This window comes from Piliocolobus tephrosceles, chromosome 1 (assembly GCF_002776525.5).
Source record: "Piliocolobus tephrosceles isolate RC106 chromosome 1, ASM277652v3, whole genome shotgun sequence".
NCBI lineage: Eukaryota > Metazoa > Chordata > Mammalia > Primates > Cercopithecidae > Piliocolobus > Piliocolobus tephrosceles.
The window spans coordinates 13,829,549-13,852,290 of NC_045434.1; the positions used below are offsets into that span (position 1 = coordinate 13,829,549).

Genomic DNA, 22,742 nt, shown 5'->3' on the forward strand with positions numbered 1-22,742 from the left:
GAAACTAAGGCTCAGGGGCGTTCAGCACTTAACCAGAATGTCCCAGTTAGAAAGTGGCTAAGACAGGACTTGAACCCAGGTCTGCCCAAATTCAGGGCCTGTGGTCTTTCCAGTCCAGCGTCTCTGCCTCCAACTGGATGTGGTCAGACTCTGTGGTAGAAGTATCCTTCAGGGATGGCATGGGGGGAGGCACTGCCTGGGTCCATTGATGAGGCTCCCTGGTGAACTGCACACCAGGGGCGTTGCTGAGGCAGGTGATCAGCATCCCTTGCGGCAGTGATGGTCGGCAGAGCCCACTGTCGGAACCCTCGCCCTCCCTAGGACCAAGAATGTGCCTCCTCACCATCTCCCTGCCTGCCCGGTACTCCGCTGAGAACACCTTCTCCACACAACAGTCAAAAGATCTCTAAAAATTGATAACCAAACCCATCATAGCTCTTCTTAGAGGCCTCTAGCCGTCACCCATCCTGCTCTGAAAAGCCACTGAAAGTCCTTCCCGCGCACGTGTGGGGTCCTCTAGGCTCTGGCCCTGCCTTCTCCTGTCTTCGTCTGCTTTGCTCCCTGCTCCCCGTCCTTGCCTGCCCTCCTGGCTCCTCACACAAGCCAGGCTCATTCCTGCCCTGCGGCCTTGGACCAGCTGCTCCCTCCTCCTGGAATGCCACTGCCCAGGTCTCACAGAGCTGGCTTCTCTTAAGCTTGAAGGTCACCTCTGCAGAGAGGCCTTGGCTGACTGCCTAGGTGCCCTCTCCTGTCCTTATTCGTTAGAGACAGGGTCTCACTCTGTCGCCCAGGCTGGAGTGAAGTGGTGCGATCATAGCTTCTGCAGCCTCAAACTCCTGGATTTAAGCGATTCTCCTGCATCAGCCTCCTGAGTAGGTGGGGCTACAAGCACATGCCACCGTGCTCAGCTCATTTTTTAAACTTTTTTTTTTTTTAGATATGGGGTCTCACTATATTGCCCAGGCTGATCTTGAACTCCTGGCCTCAAGTGATCCTCCTTCCTTGGTCCCCCAAAGCTCTGGCATTACAGGCGTGAGCCACCATGTCCAGCCTTTCCTGTTCTCTTCTGATTCTCTGCAGTTATCACCATGCACTATTTCCTAGTTGACTTAGGTGGTTATTCATTTGGTTCTTGGATTCTATCCCCTAGACTGTGAGCTCCCTGGGAGCAGGGACTTTGTCCATGTTCATGGCTGTCTCCCCGCCTGGGGGAGGGCCAGGTAGACAGTGAGTGCTGATTAACTCCTCTCCAGAGAGCCAGTGACTCCTGGTTTGAGGCAGAGATGGACCATGTGAGCACAAGGGAGAGTCAGATTCTGCAGGGAGGTTATCCTTGGTGGCCTGGAGCAGAAACAGCGCCACGTCGGTCGGGTTCTGGGAAGCATCTGAGTGCATAGCCAAAAAAGCCTGCTTTCCACCAGGAGACCCGGAGATGCCAGAGAAAGCCTGAGGGGGCCAGAACCAGAAAGATTTGGGAGCATGACAGTAGGGACTAGCCAGGGTCAGGAGGCTGGCATGTGAAAGACCGGGCTGCAGCCACCAGCCTCCTGTGCACAGCTGTGTGTGCCGGTGGCTCAGGTCCATATCCCAGCAACTTGCTGTTCCAACGCCCTCACACACATACATCCTCCACCACCTCAGGAAGCACCAACAGAATGCTTCTCCATTTAAAATTCAAACTTACTGTCTACGTTGCTGTTTTTTTCTAACTTTGTGAGTGTTTTTCCTAATTACCAGTTGGGTTTTAATGAATCTAATGAATCATGTAGATATAAACACAGCACACAGCATGTACAAATATACCAGTTCTTGCATTTATTCACAAGTGAGTATGCGAAAAAGAACAATTGTTGGATTCTCATTATTTGTCATCAGTTGAGGCCACGGGCCTGGGTCATTGTAAAAGTATGACTCAGTACCAGGGAAACACTGTACTAGCTTTGACTAGTCGCTCTTGTTCTTTTTAGGTTTTTTGTTTTGTTTTGTTTTGTTTTTCTGCTCCTGCTGGCATTTCTGCATTCCCCTTTGATGGTGAAAGAATGAGATCAATGAAGGTACCAGAGAATTTATCTGGCAGGATCTTCTCATCTTCCTTTTTACCAATTGTCAGAACTTGGTCTGATTTGCAAACCTGGAGGATGGACGGGTGTCTTGTTTGTTTCTAGTGGTTCCTTTTGTTTTATCTTCATGTTTCTGGTGGTTGGGTTTTGAACGTTGTTAGCCTGTGGAGAGAATGCATCCTTCCTTGACTGAGATGAGAGCGCTTTGAAAATTGTAAAGCACGCACGTTGTCAGTAGTTTTGTTGTTGTTATTGGTTCCTTCCTCCAGACAGGGGCCTGGTTCCTGCTCTATTCCACCTTCTCCGCATTATAAGATCCTGAGCTTTAGACCATCCACCCCAGTGTCTCTGCATCTGCAGGAGAAGCGAATCTGTGCCTTCCGCTGCCCATGCTGGGAAGCCCCTGAGCTCCCTGAGATTGCAGGTGCTCTGGGCCTGCAATTTGGTGAGCCCGTGCCATAAGCCGCCCCTGGAGGGAGCAGAGGCAGAAACCCTTTAGTTTATCGCCAATGGACAAAGTCCTTATCTCAGAAGCCACAACTCCCTGGCCAGAATGGGATCCAGGTTCCTGGACTGTCACCTCGCTAATCCACAATTGTCCAGAAGTAGCCTCTGAGATGGCTGAAATGTAACTTGAGCTGGCTGTCTAGGAGCTGGTGCACCATGGAGGTCCCTCCTTCACTCTTCCCAACCCCACTGCTGCCTTGGAGAGGCTGACTCGCAGATGGAGCAGAGTCCATCCTGGGCCAGGCAGAACACAGTTGCCGTAAGCTGACGTGCAGGTGTTGCAATAAATGTCTCTGGGGTCACTGCAGACAAGGATCGACTGTATACCTGGTGGGTCTCAGCAGGAAATCCCCCCCAGAGACTAGGCACGCCTCCCCTTCATCAGGTGTCCTATTTACAAATTAGAATGATTCCAGAGTGTCAAGGCCTGCTGTCTCCATCTCTTGTCTTGATCCCACTGACTAGGTTGTGACCTGTCTAACAACATCACGTACCCTTTGCCGTGGCTTCACACAGAGTTAACAGACAATAAACATGCATGAAGTGGACACAAATCTCCGCAGCAGAAACCAGCCTGTGACTTTCTTTGGAGCCATGTCACCTGCCTAACCTAAACTACAGCAGACACGACATAGACACTCAGGTGTTCTGTGGCTTAAGAAACAGGAGCTGGGGCCTGGCATTAGCCAGAGGCAGCGGCAGGGTGTGTATTTTCCAGCGTGCTCATCCTAATCCACCGAAGGGTGTTCCTGAGGCACGCAGGGGATGCTATGCAGGCTTCAATAGACGGCTTTTATTCTTATGCTTGATACTTCCTGCAGTTTTATGTTATCTTGTGCAGTTATAAGGAGATAGAGATAATATGCATGTTTGTCTTCTTCTGATTATGTACAGTGTCATTTCGCCAAAAATCTACACCAGCCACAAGGATACGTTTTGGCTGAATATTAGAGACTTTTCTCATTATCTTAAAAAAAACAAAAAACAGAAAAGCCCAACTAACCTCTCTACTGTTATCACACATAAAGTGATGTAAATGTGTGTGCCACTGCAATAAAGTCACAGTGAGCAGAATTAAACGCTCCAGGTTTGGGCCATGACTAAGCAGCCTGACTGAACGAGGCATTTTCTGGTCTTCTTGCAGGCCCTTTCCTTGCTGGGATGGTGGATGGCTCAGTGAGGCATCAGAGAGCAACCACTCAGGTGGGTCTGCGTGGCCCTGAGACTGTTCACATTTTCAGCCATCTTTAAGGCTCAGCTTGCTTCTTCAGAGGCAGGAATTTGGAGTCCGCTGCGAGGACTTTGCTGAGTTCAGACTGCGCAGCTCAACTACATGCCTTTCAGGGGCTCATCCGTTCTGCTGGTGAATAATAGATGTTTGGCATTTCCAACAAGGCCGTGCATCTTGACAGGTTCTATGAAGACACTGGGGGAAATGTCCTAAAATGCAACCCCTGTCCTCAACGAGCTCACTGGGTGAAAAGCATGACATACAAAGGCAACACGTGAGCAATAAGTCACTTAAGTCATGCTTGAGCATATCTCTGCAAATGTGTGGAAGAGACGGATCAACTAAACCCTCAGTCCAGCAGTGCAGATGTGGAGAGGGCAGCCACGCTCTGGTAGAGCTCCTGAGTGCTTCCTGTTTTGGAATGCCAGTGGCATCTGCCCTCCTCACTGTCCAGCATGCATTACCATGCATTACCATGGGTGATTAGTAATTTAAAATTTTTATCTCCTGTAGCTCTCACACTTGATGGTGGAATCATCAAATGCTTTAGAGATGCCATCGGCCAAAATGGGGAGATCAAGGCAATCAGAGATACATGTGACTTGTTCAACATCTCCAGGTTCCCCGTTCATCCAGTAGCTTGAGAAGTCAGTCTTTGGCTAGCAGGAAGAACAGACAGGCCCTGGCACCATGCCAGTGGCCCTGACACCTCAGGGTCCATTTAGTGAGGCCTTCATTTGGGCCTCTAGACCTCATGGCCCCCCTGTGCAGGCAGGTGAGGGTCTTGTCCCAGGATTTTCACCAACGGGCAGGTGAAGGCACTGGGTGACATCAGCACAGATTTACGCAGCAGGACTCACTCTGTGGCAAGAAAGAACACTGCTGCTCTTAGTAATATATACAGAAGGACCAGGAAGCAACCTAAGAATCAGTGCCTGGCTTGCAGTCGCATGAGATGTTTCTACTGGGATTCTGGGTTGTGCTTCTCTGGTGAATGAGCCAGGGCCTGCAAGGGTTTTAAGTGGCCCCTGCAGGTTCACTCTGACCCACCTCAGAGATGCCCCGGCAACACCCAGGGCCCTGCAGGAGGAATCTAGAGACCGAGGGTCTAGGCTCAACACCGCCACTCATTGGCTCTGTGGTCTTGGCCATGTCAACCTAAGTTGAATGGCTGCCACAGCCGTGTGGCCTTCCAGGATGTCATGAGGTATCCACATGGCCTTACGCACATGGGTGGCAGAGCTCTTCCTCTCTGTCTTGCAGTGGGAGGCCTTGTTGCAATGGGAAACAAGCTATAGAGATAAAAACAATGAACCTGTTGACTGATCCTAGAGACACCCAAGTGGAATACATTTTTTTTTTTTTTTTTGAGACAGAGTCTCGCTCTGTCTCCAGGACAGTGGCGCAATCTCGGCTCACTGTAACCTCTGACTCCTTGGTTCAAGCAATTCTCCTGCCTCAGCCTCCCGAGTGGCTGGGATTACAGGTACGCACCACCACGCCCAGCTAATTTTTGTATTTTTAGTAGAGACGGGGTTTCACCATGTTGGCCAGGCTGGTCTCAATCTCCTGACCTCGTGATCCACTCATCTCGGCCTCCCAAAGTGCTGTGATTACAAGCGTGAGCCACCGTGCCCGGCCGGAGTACATTTAAATAGGATGACCCAAAGACGCACTGACGTGTGCAGCCGCTAACCTGCCTTGCAGCAGGAAGATGCGCGATACAGCGTGTCATATCACACACATTCAAACGTTAGCCAGACTCTCAAGTTTCTTAAAAATCCTCACAATCAGTTTCCTCAGTGACAGTTTTTCCAATCACCACTCTTGGAAACAGCTGGAGAGCACATTAGGGCCCAGTTGATTTTGTGGGCTCCTGAATACCTATTTGGGTCCTCACATGGCAAGAGCTTCCCATCTCCTGTAGCAATCCTCAAACTCTCCAACCCCTCTGGGTGGAACTGTAAAGACCCTCTTCATGCAAACAGCCTTTCCTGAGCCCCAGCAGCCCTGGGAATCCAAGGACACTGTCTGCAGGAGACTGCGATGAGATGGCTGTGCAGATGGGAGGGCGGGGGCCTGGGAACAGCAGTGCCTTACAGCATTCTCCTTATACCCCCTGTGGTTCAGGCTTGAGCTCCAGGAAATAAAGAAGAAAGAAGCATGCTTATGTCCATTAAGGCAGCAGCAGTGGTGTGGAGGCTCCGCATCTGAAGTTAGTATTCTATGATGGTGATCAGCCCTTGTATCTTTCACCAGTAAGAAAACAGGGACCCGGACACCATGAAACCCCTGTTAGAGCCTCATCTTCCTTTCTGACCCTTGACTCTCACTAACATACAAAGGCTGCTCTCCAGCGACAGGGCTAGTGACTAGTTTCACTTGTCTTTCTACAAAGAGAAGTATTTTAAATGCTTTCTATTTGTAGCCAACAAGCCCTGTGATGACTAACAGCAAAGGTGGCATCTCTCTGTACATTGATTTTTAGTGCAGGCTTAATGTCTGTATGTAATTATTTTTACCATGCAGGTGAAGCAAGAAATTAAATTGGTTTTTTTAATGAGGGGGAAAAACCAGCACTAGAAATGAAAGATCACAGGAGAACTTGAGCAGGTCACCTGTTTGCAAATAGTTTCTGCTTTAGGCCTCTGTTACTGAAAATACATTTCCCCTGCCCCCTTCCCCCACACCCTACAGATCTGCTGTTGCTTTCTTTGGGTTTCTCAGGAAAGAAAAGTCTCCTAGGATCCTCCTCTTCAGCTGCCTGACAAGCCTAAAAGGAGAGCAACATTCCTGTGTAAGGGAGGGTAATGGGTTTTCTGCAGTTTCATACATACTCCATCCAATTTGTGGATCTTGAGGCTGGAGGAGCTCCTGGAGGAACCAAATTCATGTCCTCAGGGCCGGATGAATCCACCATGCCGCGATGCTGGGAGGCATACACGAGCTGCCCGGCTTCCCCCTGAGAAAACAGTCTGTTCCTTCTTCAGCTTGCCCTTCTCCACTTACAGGCTATGAGAGAGAGCACTGGAACTCTGAAAACAGGGCCCAGGGAATCGGATTTCCACCCTGGTAGAGCTGGGAAGGGCAGGCCTGGACATCCCTACCAGAGGCTGGTTTTCCAGGCAGTACCTGGGAAGACAAGCTGAGCCAATGGGAGGCTGGCCGTCAGGTTAGGCTCAGACATGCTGTGCCCCAGTGGACCCCAAGCTGCCGAACTCAGTGTTGCTTCTAGAAGGTCATCAGGGGCTGGGAATGAAGGACGGGGATGTGGCTCGACCAGGCCCTGACCTGGGCATCAGCTCCAAAGTCAGCAGCCCTCTCTCACTCTGGGTAGCTGCTCTAGCAGACTCTAAGAGGCTGCTCCTGCGTCTGACGTGAGAGATCCACTTGCCCTTGGTTTTGAGTCGCAGGTTAAGGAAAGGAGACAACCATCATATTAAGTTCTACTTCCAAACCTGAGCCTCTTCTTAAGAAACTCCAGTTCATCTTTGGATCAGTTCTGCACAGCAACAAGTTTTTATTTGTACTGTCTCCCCAACCTGAGGCAAAAGTGTACCCCTGTCTGGCCTCCAGCTCCCAGTCTCCCCTAGCTCTGCCATCCTCTGGGGACCCCAAGCCTGTGGGTCCTGTTTGTATAGAACTGGTACACGATTCTCCCCTCTGCTCCTTCCAGCTCTCCTTGGCCGTGTCCTCAGCACAGATGTCAGCCAGGGTGTGTGGGGCCCGGGGAGGCAGGGCAGGACTGGGCATTCCAGCCAGCAAGGGCGGGAATGGGTCTGCTTTGCTATATCCCCAAAGGAGGTTCCTCACCCCCACCCCAATAGGGCCCTCTTTGCTTTATCTTAGTGCACCCCCAACTCTGAGCTGGGAATGCCTCCCAAGAAAGGCAGCCAAGGCCTGTGATAGTAAGGAGGAGCATGAGGAGGGATTTCTGGGGTCCATCTCCTACTCACCCATGCTTCCCTCCATGACCTTGACCCTCCTGGTGGCTCTGTCCTCTCCCTGGACATGGGACACAATCATGCACACTCTGGAAAGGCCAAGGAGGGCTCTGCAGAGGGCCAGCTGTGGTCCATCTGATGGTGACAATTTGCCAATTTGTTTTACAGGGAGGCTGCCATGGGCCTCACAATAGCAGTCCCTGCTTCCGCCTTTCTGTCATCTTCCAACTAAAGAGGACAGGAAATGGCCGAGTCAGCTCCTGCTGCAGCACCTCCTAGAATCAGAAGAGGCCTTTCCGAGAATCTTGCTGAACCCTGAGGGTGAGGAGTGTCAGGTTTTGCAGCGGGGGGGAAGCTGGCAGTGGAACCTCCACTTCTAAGTAACCTTTGCTTCGGAAACCTGCCAAGTCTTTGCCTGGAGACTTGCCTTTGATCACGACTTGTCACCTCTCAGGAGATGTTCCACTTTCTAAGCAGGTGAAAAACGAACCGGATTACAAATAAGGAACTGGACTCTTCACAGAGTCCCCCTGTCAAGCCAAACTACTGGTTGCACCTCCAAGGGGGAGAAGGGAACATCCCTGTTCCTCAGGTCCCAGGGCTCCGTGGGACCCAGGACCCCTGAACAGCCTGCAACCCTAGGACGACGGCCTGGCCACGCTCCAGCAGAGAGCAGAGGCTTGGGCCACGGCCACGGACTGGCTCCTGCTCGCTGGATTCACCTTGGTGACCAGAGGGCACTGTGACCGCCCACTTCTCCTCCCTCCCTTCCTCCTCCCCTCAGTGCTTTATGGACCTGAGTTTCTGGAGCTTTCTCAAAACCGTGGACACATTCCCAGTGGAAATCATGACATTTTCCGTTTCACATTACGCACTCCACAATGCCCCAGGAAGGGAGACAGAGAGGGAAGGAAAATAAGGCCTGGGAGCCAGCCCCTGTGTCTGCAGCCAGGGCTGCTGGCTGCTCTGTTTATCCTGGAGTCACCTCCCTCCCGAACTTGACAGCCAGTGCCCCAGTGTTTTCTTCTGCAGTCAAAGGCCGCCATGAATAGGTGAACTGCCTTTTCTATCTACTCATGTGGCACATCTGGATAAAGGCGTGCCTCTCTACTTTGTTGTGTTTTTTTTAAACTTTACTTTCCACTGCCATGGTAACTGCTGCATGTTTGGCAGAGGGAAAGAGGAAAAAAAAAAAAAGGCTCGGAGAGAAGAAAAGGAGCTCTCAGCGCGGGGCTGGCGGCCGTCCAGGGTAATCATGCCGCAGAGCTGAAATGAGGCCTCTGGCGGGCAGCCAAGTTACAAAGAACAAAGCTGTCAGTTCCTCATGTTGGCGGCAATGCTTGTTTGGCACCCTTATATGGTTTCCCAGAACTCCCTGCCTTGGCCGCCTTCCATTCCCTTCAGGGCAGCAAACAGGATTAGCACAGCGCTCCGACTTGTTTTTCTCCTCTCTCCTCCAACTGTTCCAATGACATCATCCCTGCTGCATTCATTTGCCAGCAGGGTGGTTTTTTCTCTCTCTCCACCTCCCTCCTCCCTCCCTCCCTCCCGCCCTCTCCCTCCATTTCTCTCTCACACACACACCTCTACTCCCACTCACTTCCTGTAGCCTCCCCCTCGCCTCTGACTTTCTTTAAATGCAATGTTTTAGGTCATTCTTCTTGTCCAGCTTCTCTGTTAAATTAAAAACACCCTAGTGCTTGTACATTTAGCTGAATCAAGCCAGACGCTGTATTTTATTTTTATAACTGAATTCCTGTGAGATAAAAATCTCATTTTCCTTAGTAGGCTGTAATCGGCACTCACAGGGATGTGGTTTCCAACTGCCCCAGCTCGCGCTTCCTTAGGAAGCTCCGCTGAGAAATGAGCTTGGCTCCTGTTCAGGTTTAAAGGGCCCGAGGCCGGTCACACGTTGCTCACTCATACACACACACACTACACACACACACAGGATGTGCACACAAAGACCATTATACATGTATGCACACACACACGGACACACGTTCTTGTCCAGGGAAACGCCTACGGCTGCACACACAGAGAGCAAAAGAATATCCCCTGAGACAGACACACAATCAGTACCCAGTGTCATTCTTCCCCTTTCCAGGAGGAAAATAGGTGAATAAGTCAAGCTGAAAGCTGCTTCCGAAAAGACTGTTTTAAACTAGCAAGCAGGCCAGCGTTATGCAACTCATGGCTGGGTTCATTAAAGGAATCGAGGTTTGCCGACTGCACAAATGTTCCCCTGCCTCCGCCCCAGCCGCCCCCCCCCCACCCCACCCTGCTCTGATTCATGAACTAGTTTTCAGATTCATGAATCACTCGGGAGCCAGCAAGAGAAAAATGAGTAGTATTGATCTCATTTCAATTGAAATGGGCTCATTAAGGCCATGCTGGCTGTGGATGGCTTTGCATGACAAGACGCTGGCCAGCGTCCGAGGTCTGCAGGCGGGCGCCCCAGCCTGTGGGTGGGACAGGACTCCTTGCGTGAAGCCTCCACGGAGGGTGCCCCTTCTTCATATTATTAAATGGACACAATATGATCTACTGGTACAAGGGACTCTGGCTGGACTCCGCGGCCCGCGTTGGGCAGGCCGGTTGCCTTCTTTTTGTGTTGCCCATTTATTTTATTTTATTTTTTTCACAGTTAATGGAATCTCAGTGCAGTTTCTCTCCTGGATCTCTGGTGACTCTCAAGGACTACCTGAAGTAGGAATTCACCTTCTGAACCAACTGGTGTGTCTTGGGGTTTGTTTTAACGCAAACAAGAAGCTTTTTACTCTTTCCCTCCAACCCTCGGCCTTGCCACCCGCCTTGCACCGTCTTCAGCGAGAAGGACTAGGGACCAGGAACCATCTAGACTTGGAGTAATCTAATTTATGTGGGGAAAGGTTCTCCACCAACTGGATGACTGCCTTCATGTGGACACCGGTTTTATAAAACCATCCTTTCCCTTCCCAAATGAGAGTACGGTTGAGGAAGCAGCAATAGAGCCTGGGTGCAGAGACATTGCAGAGGGAGGCATTAGGCCCCTGGGACAGATGTCACAAGGGCTGCCCACAAAGGAGCTCTCTTCTCTCCCACGGCCTTTCCTCTCCCCACTTGAGTTCCAGCTCCTCTTGACAGGTGCCCCCCTCCCCATTCCAGCCCTTCGCCTTACACTTGTCCCCACGGCTGGGGAATCTTTTCCTCTTCCTCTCTACAACGCCGGTTGGGCACCGTATGTGAGCAGATCGGGAGAGGCTATTAGCTTTGATTTGCAGCTTCCAAATGGATTTTTGCATGGTTTCTTCCTCCAGCTCCTTCCACCCCCACCCTGACCCTGGGAGATTAAAAACAATGGACTGGACACATGCTTTTTTAGAAACCCCAAAAAGCTGTCAACCAACACCATAGAAGGATTCCATCCTAAGAGGCATACTTTTGGATCCAAGAGTTTAGAAATGAGATTCTTATCCATTGACTTCAGAGACACCGTCGTTCATTAGACGCATTTCCCTTGGCAAGGATTCGACGATGTGACCTTACTCCCCTTTGTTCCTGCGGTGCCCAGAGAAACTGGGAACGACCCAAAGAAGGAAAAGGAAGATGTGTTTGTATGAATTTCAATCAGCAGTTGGTTCAGAGTCAAGAAGAGCTGTTTTGCCTTCCGTGAGGTTTGCTTGAAGGTGCCTTTCGGCTCTGAGCTGCCCAAGCATTCTTGGGCTGAATCTGCAGTCAACCGGAGCCCTGGGCCTGCCGCTCCCCGTGGGTTAAAACCCCTCCCACAGATTTGCTGGCTGGCCTTAGAGCAAAACGGGGATAGTGGGTTGGCTCAGGTTTTGCATTAAGTCGTCTGATTTTTTCCACTGCAGCCTCCCATTCTGTGATAAAGCTAAGTTGCTAGGAAAGCTTTATGTAACACCCACCCAGCCTCAGCTTCTCAGACCAGCAAGTGTTGTTTTCAGAGTTCCCCATAAACCTGGCAGCACATCAAAACCTCTGTTTCATAACAGACTAGAAATAGGATTTTCTAATAACATTCCGAGGACTGGGCTTATCGTGCAGGGATCTGCACTTTTATGAATTGTTAATGGTTAACTAAACAAAGACCCCCAGGACACCGTGCAACCTGCTATCTCTGGGGTCAGGATGGGAAGGGAAGCTGGAAGAATGGTTTCTACATCCATGATCTGTTGGTTAGTGACCCAGGGCCTTTTTCAAAGAATTTGCTCAATAATCTCAAACATATTGGAGGATCTTATTCTTGTTTTTAAAAAAGAAAAACAACTACCTTCTTCCTGCTTCTTCCTTCATTCATGGAGAATGTGGTTTCCTTTTATTTTGTTGCCAGACACACTACAGTTATGGATTTAACCCCTAGCTTTCCTTTGGGAGAGGACAGCTTTCTTCCAGACACACCTAGATTTGGGGGATCCAAATATCTTCATGCAATAGACAAACCACACATTTCAACTCCCCTCCCAGAATTGTGGGTTGACAGAGTGATTACAGAGAGAAGGGAGCATGAGGTTGCCACGTCCCTCCTCCCTCACACCCATGTGCTCCTCCCAAGATGTGGTCCACCCCATCTCATCCGGTTCTGGATTAGATTATCACAGGGATGGCAGCTCCCTCCAAAAGGCCATTTGCAGCCTATTTAGTTGTCACTCAAGAAACTTCTTCCTGGGATTCCAACGACATGTTCCTTTGTTCCGTGTCATCACATTGCCCCTGCTGGTGTGGCAGTGCCTCCCTTCCCAGCTGTTCCCCATCCTTCTTGTGCAGTAAGTACGTGGGTATCACTTCAAAGCAAAAGGAGTCCTTGTCCGTCCCTGTTGAGGTGAGGAGGACCATCACCAAAGCCTCCGGACAGGGTAACTGTGGAAGGCAGGGCCTCAGCATTAGCAAGGCTGACCTTAGGGAGAGCCTGATGACAGGTAGCTGGCTCTGGGTGAGCATGAGCTGCCTTAAGAGGATGCTGTTTTATGGGCTCTCCCTCACTCCCTCCTATGACCCTCCATGCCCTCAACATTCTTCCCTGGGTGAACTCTCTGGGCTCACCCACAGGAGCACCTCGATTCCCTGACCAGGACCTAAGCTTTCACCCAGCTGGAGCTACACTGCCCCTTCCCTGCACAGCCCTCAGCTCTGTGCACCCTGTTATGTCCCTTTTTTCCAGCTTAATCGTCAGCTCTCCCTCTCCCCAATCTCCTCAAATAATTCTGCTTGGTAAATCTCTTCTAAGTTCTTGCTTTGGAATATTGGCTCCTAGAGGTTCCAATTCTGGCCTTTCCAGGGTACGTCTCACGTGGTCATTTCTTCCGTGGCTGTCCACGTAGTTTCTCCCATCCAACTGGCGTTAGCAACATCTTCCCATTTAGTTCCATTTGAATGTGATTTACTGGCTTCTTACCCTTTCTTCTGGATTATTAGTAAACATGAAAAAGAAAAGGCTCTCCTCTCACCAGGGCTGTCTCTTGTGTCCAGCCCTCAGGAAGAAGCCCCATGCCCCCTGACCTGCACACCAGCCCTCAACGTGAAACCACTGACTCCAAGGAAACTGCAGTCAGAGTGGGCTTCCCTCACCAGGCTGAGATTTCATATCCTTGAGATCCATTTAGTGCCTGGACACCTGGTTGCTATGGGGATGGTTGTCATGAAAAACACACCAATCTGTAGAGAGATATAAAACGGATCCCGGTGGTACACACTCGGGCGCATTAGCTCTGAGAAATGGCTTGCTGCTTATCACTTTCTTTTGTGGACACAGTGCCTCTGCTTTTCAAATTCAACCTGGGTGACCTTCTCTGAACCAGGCCAACACAAATCCATTTTCAGTTATTTCCTAAGGGACAATCAAGGGCTTCCCCAAATGCCAGATGTCCCCCATCTTCCTGTCCCGAGCTGAGTCAGCTGAGAAGTCATTCTTTTCTGGCACGGTTTGTTCTTTACTGACTGCCATTGATCCATTAGCAAAACAGAGCAGGCAGAACAAAAATACTGACCCTGACAACGCTTCAGATCAGCTGGCTCCGATGAGTGACCGATGTTAGCAGGAGACCTTGGATGCACTGCCCAGTTTGCAGGGGCAGAAGCTGAAGGGGACACTAGAGACCAATTCAGGACACAGCATAAACCTGCATCAGGACTGGGTGATTCAGCAAGGTATTAGCTCAGGGCTGGGTAATTCAGCAAGAGACACTGAAAAGATGTATAGGGGTGTTGATTAACCTTACGTCCTCTTTCTCCACATTCTCAGAACTTGCATTTGGTTATCACTTGCTGAAGGTCTCTTTCTCCCTCGGTCTGGCTTATTTGCAGAAACCAGTAAAACATTTCATGCATCTCTCTTGGGTATAGACCTAGACTCCACGACTCCGGAAGGGTAAAGGGGCAGACACTGGTTCATTTTGCAATTCACAAAGAATAGCTGGAGGCCTTCTGGCATTTACTTGGGGTAAGGGATTGAAAGAATGGTTCGGTGTTCCGATTTTAAGCTGTGCCATTGGCTAAGTGTAACCTGGAGTAGGCAAATGGGGAATATTAACTACAGCAATAGTTATGTTATGAATGCAGGCAAGGTCTACTTCTGAAATGGTTCCGGCCAGGCGCGGTGGCTCAAGCCTGTAATCCCAGGACTTTGGGAGGCTGAGACGGGCGGATCACGAGGTCAAGAGGTCCTGGCCAACACGGTGAAACCCCGTCTCTACTAAAAATACAAAAAACTAGCTGGGCGAGGTGGCGGGCGCCTGTAGTCCCAGCTACTCGGGAGGCTGAGGCAGAAGAATGGCGTAAACCTGGGAGGCGGAGCTTGCAGTGACTGAGATCCGGCCACTGCACTGCAGCCTGGGCGACAGAGTGAGACTCCGTCTCAAAAAAAAACAGAAAAAAAAAAAAAAGAAATGGTTCCTACTACTAGTGGGACTCCCTATCTGAAAGCCTGCATTAAATACGTTCTTTCTTTTTGGGGGAATATGTCTGAATTCTTAAAAATGGGTCAGAACTTAGTCACTGACTTGGTGTTTCATCTTCAGCAATTCCTATGATTACTCAATCCCTCAATGTCCTTCTTTATTACTGGGAGAAGTGATTCTGTTTCTGTTTCATACCAAAAAGACTTAAACATCTTTTGGTCAATCCCATCACATTGCTGCTGAGAGTGAAGGTAAAGACCAGACTCAGATGAATGCATGAATGTGAGAACAATGAATGCGTTTATCATGCACAATGTTAGTATAATGTGCTATACAATGTTAGGATGTGTGTTCTTAGTACTCCCTATAGACTGAGTGGTTTTAAAAAAGAAGTCCCGCTGTGGTGTTCCAAATTCTTCAGCTAGTTCCACTAACTACACTGAGCTACTGTTATTTTGACCTCTCATTTGCATATCTTCAATTTCTCTAAATACTCCTTTAACCCTTCCCTATCAATAGTTTACTGACTGCATCCTCCCAATCATTCTTACCTCTTATCTTTATCTTTCTCATTTAAGCTAATTTTTTAAAAGCAGTTTAAAAGCTCAGCTAATTTAGTCATTTCCCTTGCAACACCCTTCTCCTTCACTAATGGACCTAGTTTCTGTTTTTCCACACTCTTCCCCTGGTGCATGCACACACACAGAAGCAAACATGTTTATAAAAACATACCTTCTTCCCCTTAGTTCCTTTGGCTGGCATTAAATCATTCCGCCTTTTTTTTTCTCTCCCGCCCCCATATTTTTCCTAAACATGTTAACTTGGCCTTGGCGTTCTTTCTAATTCTCCTCCCCCTGTGTCTCCATTTCTTGAACAAGTTCAAGAGAGAGTTGCTCTTTTGATTTTTTTTGCCACCCTGGCCCAGCTGAAAGCACAGGGAACACTTCTTGCTTGCTATTTTTTATCCTGTTTTCATGGGACCTGGAGTCTCAGCCCTGCAATTATGGCCTCTTTCATGTTATCTTTCTCCCAAGGCAGCAGCTCACATCCTGGCAAGCGACACAATGGCAGTGTGGGTCTTGACTTAGCTTTCATACCTTTTGTTTCAGAATGCAGGATTTCCTTATAGTTTGGGCTTTTAAAAAAGCTTATTTACTGATCCTGAGAGGTGCCAGATTTACAACCCTGAAGAATAAAGGCCAAGTTTCTATGTGCCTGGAAATACTCCATCATGTCCAGGCCACTGTGATGTTTTGAGCCAACCTAGAGGCTGATTTGATGGCTGTGGGTTCTATCCTGTTGTTGCCAAAGAGGGGCTGCAAAAACAGAGCAGACCACAGCTCACTGTGCCTCTTGTTGCATAGAGAGGACAGCGCGAGGAATTCAGACCAGGATAATGTTTGAAAATGGGGAGAACGTTGATTACATTTTAAAACTACAGTCTTGTTTATACTCTGGTAGTCAACACTAATCATTTATTTGTTTAAATTAAGCTCCCTCGCCTTAATTAAAAGTTGCAATGTGATTTTAAAAAATTTATCCAACTGTGTTTAAACCTCACATTCCTAGATTTTGTACCAAGGCCCTATCTTTATACAATAATTTCAATACAATACAGCGTTTTCACAAACAAATACTTAAATGGAGACATGAGGTCTTTTTAGGAGAGAGGATATGTGACCTTCATGGTGGAACCACAGACAGGGCCTTAAGCATGAGGACATTGTAGGTTTACTCAGTAATCTCCAACCAACGGTGTCTGTTTTTTTTTTTTTTTTTTCCTTGAAGCCAGGGTAATGTTGCCCGAGAAGCACTGGAGGAGAGGCAGGAAATACAGACAGATTTGTCGAGAGCACTTACATGTATGCACACACAGTGACAAAGGGCAGGCTTGTTGTACGGCCATATCACGGAGCCAGGGGACGTACCTTGGGAAGATGAAATGTCAGTACTGTCCTCATAGAACAGAGCCCAGCTCTATACCAGACCAGTTAGGGAGCTCAGGTCTGGGTGATTTCAGAGGCCCTGATCCAAGTAACTTTCCTAGTAAGTCTGACGCTGTGTTCCAGATTTGTACTTTATGTTTACTCCTGGCATCAAGACAGTGTCTCCAGAAGTTTCTTTTTAAAACTATTTTTTCCCTTTAAAACGCTACATCCCCTGCCTGAAGTGATGGTCTCAGCCAGCCCATGTGCCTTGATAGCGCATTGTTCGAGTTTTGAATCAAATGCCACCTTTTCATGGAGAACTTCCTGAATCTGCCGTTAAAATTTCATTTTTTTCTGGGTGTCTGGAGTAAAACACCCTCTGTGAAAGAGTTATCACTTCCGCTCTATTACAGCTGCCTGTGGGCATCCCTCAATGGTGAGCTCCGTGAGACCGAGGACTGCGTCTTCATCCTCCAGACCACGACTCGTGCTAAGTACTGCTCTGTCTAGAATTTATTGTTTTATATTTTGACGTCTCTGTCCAGATGTCTCTCTGGGATCACAGACAGAGAGCTCTTTGAGCACATGGACTTTGTCTTGTTTATCTTTATAGCCCGAGTGCTGAACAGACTGTCACACCAAAGGTGCTCACATGCCTGTCGGATGACTGAAGTTGTACAACCTGCAGACAGAAGAGCTAAGTGTCCACACACCTTCCCTACTCTTTCCATTCTGTGCACCTATCTTGCTGTCGCCATTTACTCCCTTCTTTCTTTCTGTTTCTTTCTGTCTCTGTCTGTCTCTTTCTCTCTCTCTCCCCCTCTCCTTCCTTTCTTTCTTCCTTTTTGCTTGCTTGCTTGCTTGACAGAGTCTCAAGTTATCACCAGGCTGGAGTGTAATAATGGCACGATTTTGGCTCACTGCAACCTCTGCTTCCTGGGTTCAAGCGATTCTCCTGCCTCAGCCTCTCGAGTAGCTGAGATTACAGGCATGCGCTACCACTCCCAGCTAATTTTTGTATTTTTAGTAGAAACGGGGTTTCACTATGTTGGCCAGGATGGTCTCGATCTGTTGACCTCGTGATCTGCCTGCCTCGGCCTCCCAAAGTGCTGGGATTACAGGCGTGAGCCACCGTGCCAGCCACTCCTTTTTAGTCCAGTGAAATCTAGCTAGCTTCTCCCTTACCAATAATTGTTTCATTGTAACTTATTCTTGCTCAGATTACCAGAGCTATATTTAGACATCTTAAATAGTATCCTCCACTGCCTACAGTCCAAAGGACTATATTCAGTTCCGGTGACCCCTCCCTGGCACGGTAACTCTCTCTTGCCTTAGTTTCCAGTTTCCATGGCACGACAGCCTCCTGCTTGCCTTCTTGTAGCAGAGCTCGTGTATCCAGCAATTATTGGTGCTCCCGAGGTTCCTTGTTCTTCCTCCTTCAGAGGCGTGTGCTGCTCAACAAGTCTGGTTCCAACAACCATGCCAATGTGAAGGACCCTAGATTTCCAACTCTAGCAACGACCTCTTTCCAGAGCGTTGGATGCGTATTCCCATTAACCTACTAAACAGCTGCACGTGGATATCCCAGAGCCCCTTTAAACTCAGATCATCATCTTCCCACCAAAATCTGTCCTCCCCTCAACTCAGGACAAAGACCTCACTGTAGGAGAACAAAGGAAGCGGAAATCTAACAGGTGGCAGGTCACCTATAAAACCTCAGTGTCATGCAAGAGGGCTGTCCCATGCGGTCATGCTCGGTATTGAGCCAATGTAATGAAGAAGCGCATAGTGTGTGCTGGGCATTTTCCATGATGTTTCGGCGGCCCCATATGGCTGAACTTCCCAGGAGCTCCCCAAAGCTCCTGCTTTGGTTAATGGGGAGCAGTTAGGCCAGATGGCCTTGCAGATATCTTTCCGACATGGGACACACTGTTGCAGCCTTGTTGTAAGGCAGAGCCTGCCTTTTTTTTTTTTTCTTTGTATGACAAAAGAAATGTGGAATATTAATATATTCTCCCTGGTTTTCAAAGATTCCCAGTGCATTTTTCTAATACAGCAGCTATTTACATTATATTTTCTTCTTGATTCATCATTTTTGAACAAGGCCTTGTGGGTTTGAGGGCTGGTAAGAAAGAAATAGTGCTGGGGAGAGGGTGAGGAAGATTGCTTTAGATGAGAAGCGCGATTGTAAATCTTGAAGTAAAATTATCTTTGTGAACTAAATGGTACCTGAATTCTATTCAAGTGAAAAGCTGGGCAGTTGAGTGTGATTTAAAATGATCACTGTTTTATACTTCAAATGCACTGAAACAGGTTTCTTTTGCAATAACCCGGAGAATATATGCAAATTGAAGTTATATTGATTAGTCTGAAGAAGTGAAGGCTGACTGAATAATCGGACTGCAAGGATATGAAGTATTATGTTGAGGATATACACCGTGATTTACCATTAAATAGTACACAAAATTAAAACGGACTTAAAGTGCTCAGGAAATATGTAAGTTAGATAATTAAAAAGTTAAAATTTCTAAAAATAGCTAATGCTTCATGAATTTTCAAAGTGCTTTTTTGTTTTGTTTTGGTTTTTGGTTTTTTGTTTTTTGGAGGTAAGGAGAAGATACTAGGGGAAAAAGCAGATGGAAAACTGCCTTGTGTTTTTTCTTTAGTAGCCCAGAGTCTGTCCTAAAGAGCAGCGATTTCCGAGTATGGTCTTGGAAACCTTTGTGTTCTTTGTTTCTTGTAAGATGCCACACGCCTCTGTCCCTGGCCAGAGGCTGATTTCGCTGTATCTGACGTGGGTTTCTTGATCTGCTGGGAAGGCCCAATGTCTAATTTCCTGGTCTGCACCCTGCAGAAACCAGTGGAAATTAAGCAGTGATTGATTATCCTACCCCATCACAGCTTTCCTAGATCGGATGATGCTGACTGAGGCTTTGAAGTATTGACAACACACTCTTTTTTCTTTTTACGCCTTTTCTTCAGAGGACCTGACTCATTCCCTGTAAAGGGAGGAATCATAGCAGAGACACCCCCTGTAGCCACACTGCACTCTTGCGGGGGCTGAGAGGTGAGAACCCGGATGTTGGTAATGGTGGTGTTACCCCTCATGACACAAACCAGGCCCTTCCTCCATACACTTCATGGAGGGGATTCTGAAATGGGGTTCTTGGGTTGCTCTGCTGTGAAATGGAGCATGGAGTACCACCTTGCAGTGTTGCTCTGGGCTCTGCCTTTTGCCTGGGTCTAACTTAACAAGGGCAATGGCAAGAAAGGGTTTGGGAGTCAAGAGACTATTAATTCCAAGGGTCAAGGATTGGCACATCTTGGAAGATTCTAGAAGTGTCCATTCAGATGGCAAATATGGGGACAACCTTACCAGCCCTCCTTCCAGTAAGGAGGCTAACGTGGACCCACTGCTACCAACCACCAACCCTTGACCCTTGGAATGAACCAGTCTATTAACTCCCAAACCCTTTCTTGCCATTGCCCTCACTAAGCTAGACCCAGGCAGAAGACAGGCCCCAGAGCAGCGCTGCAAGGCGGTGCTTCGTGCCACTTTCATCAGAGAGGCGCCTGTGAGATTCTGCCTTGTCCCCGTGACCTAGTTCATGCCCTCGATATGCTGGTGAGATGTGCAGGAACTTCCTCAAAGGCCCCATCATCCAGCCTTTATTTTTGTACTTCTGTATGAGTTTTTCTCTACTCCTGCTGTCCAGTAGCCTCACTTAAGGAACCTGTAAATAATACCTATGCTTGGGCCCCACCCCAGACCCATTAAACTGGATTCTCTGGGGAGGAAACCTGGCAGTGGTGCTTTTTAAAAAGCCCCCCCGATGACTTTAGTGTGCAGCCTGGATTGAGAATTGCTGGATCAATTGCTGGGGGAAGAGAGAGTTCTGTGCCAGCATATGAGTGGGTTTTCATAGCACTAAGGAGCCTTACTCTGTATAGGTAATACCTACACTTCAACCAGGAGTTCTGACAGATCAAGGACCATTGCCCTACTGGCTGGGGAGGTACACGAGACAGGCACGGGCAAGGAACCAGTACAGGGAGCCCATCTATCTGGGGGAGCTGTACAAAGTTCACTGCCAAGGGTGAAAACTGAATTGTCTGCATTATGCGTGGGTCTTTGGCAGATAGAGATGGGGAGACAGGACATTTCTGCAGAAAGGACAATGTGCAGGTGTGATGCAGCATGATTTTTAGGACAATGTGCAGGTGTGATGCAGCATGATTTTTAGGACAATGTGCAGGTGTGAAGCAGCATGATTTTTCAGGGGCACTAGAAGGTAAGTGCCAAAAAAGCAGGCTCTGGGGCTTCCTTGTCTCTTTCCAGGAGCTGAGACCTGAGCTAGACACCATCAGGTGCATAACAAATATGAGTGGAAGGAATGAATTGGTGGACACGGAAGTGTTGTCTTCTCAAGGGTGCAGGGGGTGCCTGGAAATGAGGCTGGAGACAGCAGGAGCCCTGTCATGGATGGAATTCTGCACCATGTTAATTAGACTTTACCCAGTAAGCTAGAAGTTCTCACCTGGTTCAAGGATGAGGGCCTATATTTAATAAGAAAAAACAAAATTCTTTCAGACCGTCTTATAGTAGTAGTAGTTGTCATGGTACTTTAAGAATCGTTGAATCAGTAAATGCCTATAGACTAACAAATGACTCAAAATTTAATTATTTTTTCGTGGTGTTTTTTGTTTTTTTGGGTTTTTGTTGTTGTTGTTGTTTTTTGAGATAGAGTCTTACTCACCTGCCCAGGCTGGAGTGCAGTGGTGTGATCTTGGCTTACTGTAACCTCCATCCCTCTGGGTTCAAGCGCTTCTCCTGCCTCAGCCTCCCAAGCAGCTGGGACTACAGGGGCGTGCCACCACACCCAGCTGATTTTTGTATTTCTAGTAGAGATGGGGTTTCACCATGTTGGCCAGGCTGGTCTCAATCTCTTGACCTCATGATCCACCTGCCTCGGCCTCCCAAAGTACTGGGATTACAGGTGTGAGCCACCACGCCCAGTCTAGTGGATTTTAATTTTGACCACAACAGCAAGGTATAGGTACTATATCTGTTTACAACATCAAAGGTTATGAAATGCTTACCTTTTCTTATTTTTCTAACATAAATCATGACTGTTTTGAGCTCCTAATAGATTAGAGTCTTTCTTAGGCCAGGTGTGGTGGTTCACATCTATAATCCCAGCGCTTTGGGATCAAGCCTAGGCAGGAGGACCGCTTAAGGCCAAGAATTTGTGACCAGCCTGGGCAACAGAGTGCGATACCACCTCTAAAGAAAATAAAAAATTAACCAGGTGTGGTAGTTCATGTCTGTAGTCCTAGCTACTTGGGAGGCTGAGATGGGAGAAGCCCTGTAGCCCAGGAGTTTGAGGCTGTAGTGAGCTATGATTGCACCACTGCACTCCAGCCTGGGAGACAGAATGAGACTTCATCTCAAATAAAAAAAAAAAAAAAAAAAAAAGAATATTCACTAACGTTTATTGGGTGTGCTGTTCACAGTGCTTGACGCTTTATTGCCTTAACATTTCACTGTCACCACCACCCTGAGAAGTAGGTACCACCATTTCCTTAGTCTTACAGAGACGAGGAGAGAGATTAGGTAAATACGTGCGAAAATCAATAGAATTTGATGAACAACTAGATTTGGGGGTGAAGGAGGAGGAGGATGGTCCAGGATGACTCACAGATTCCAATTCAATAACTGAGTGGAGGGAGACGCCATTAACTGAACTGGGGTCCAAGGGAAGGTTCTTCAGCCTTATCAGGAAGTTTATTGTCTTTAACCTTCCAGAGCCACTCTTTCCATTTCTATTTCTCTCATACATTTCTTACAAAAACATATAAATTACTCATTAGCAGTTAACCAAATTCTTAACTATTGATTGAACCAGACCCAGTCAAAGGGATGAAACTTTGACATTGACTGCTAAAAATGGATTATCTCGACTTCATTCTTTCCCTAGTCTTTCACCATGACCCTGATTCATTAGAGTCAGTCTTCAAATCAGCCTTGGAAATTGAAAGAGAAAAATCCATGAGCTGGGCCTGTGCTTTGTGTGTGCCCAATGTATTGGCTGTGCTGTGGCCTGGCTTCGGGGACCTACTCCAAAAACTGGTTCTGTGTGGACTGGATTTCGAGCTACGCGAAGGCATCTCACCCT

General features: G+C 48.1%; 1 long non-coding RNA gene across 1 annotated transcript; it reads right to left on the reverse strand.

The window, feature by feature from the left end:
* Nucleotides 1-1,997: 1,997 nt before the first annotated feature.
* On the reverse strand, nt 1,998-8,045 carry LOC111545253. The gene is made up of 2 exons (XR_002732385.1): nt 6,636-8,045; nt 1,998-4,659 (listed from the first exon to the last, which is right to left on the reverse strand). It is a non-coding gene; the product is annotated as an uncharacterized LOC111545253 (long non-coding RNA).
* Between the last annotated feature and the right edge of the window lie 14,697 nt (nt 8,046-22,742).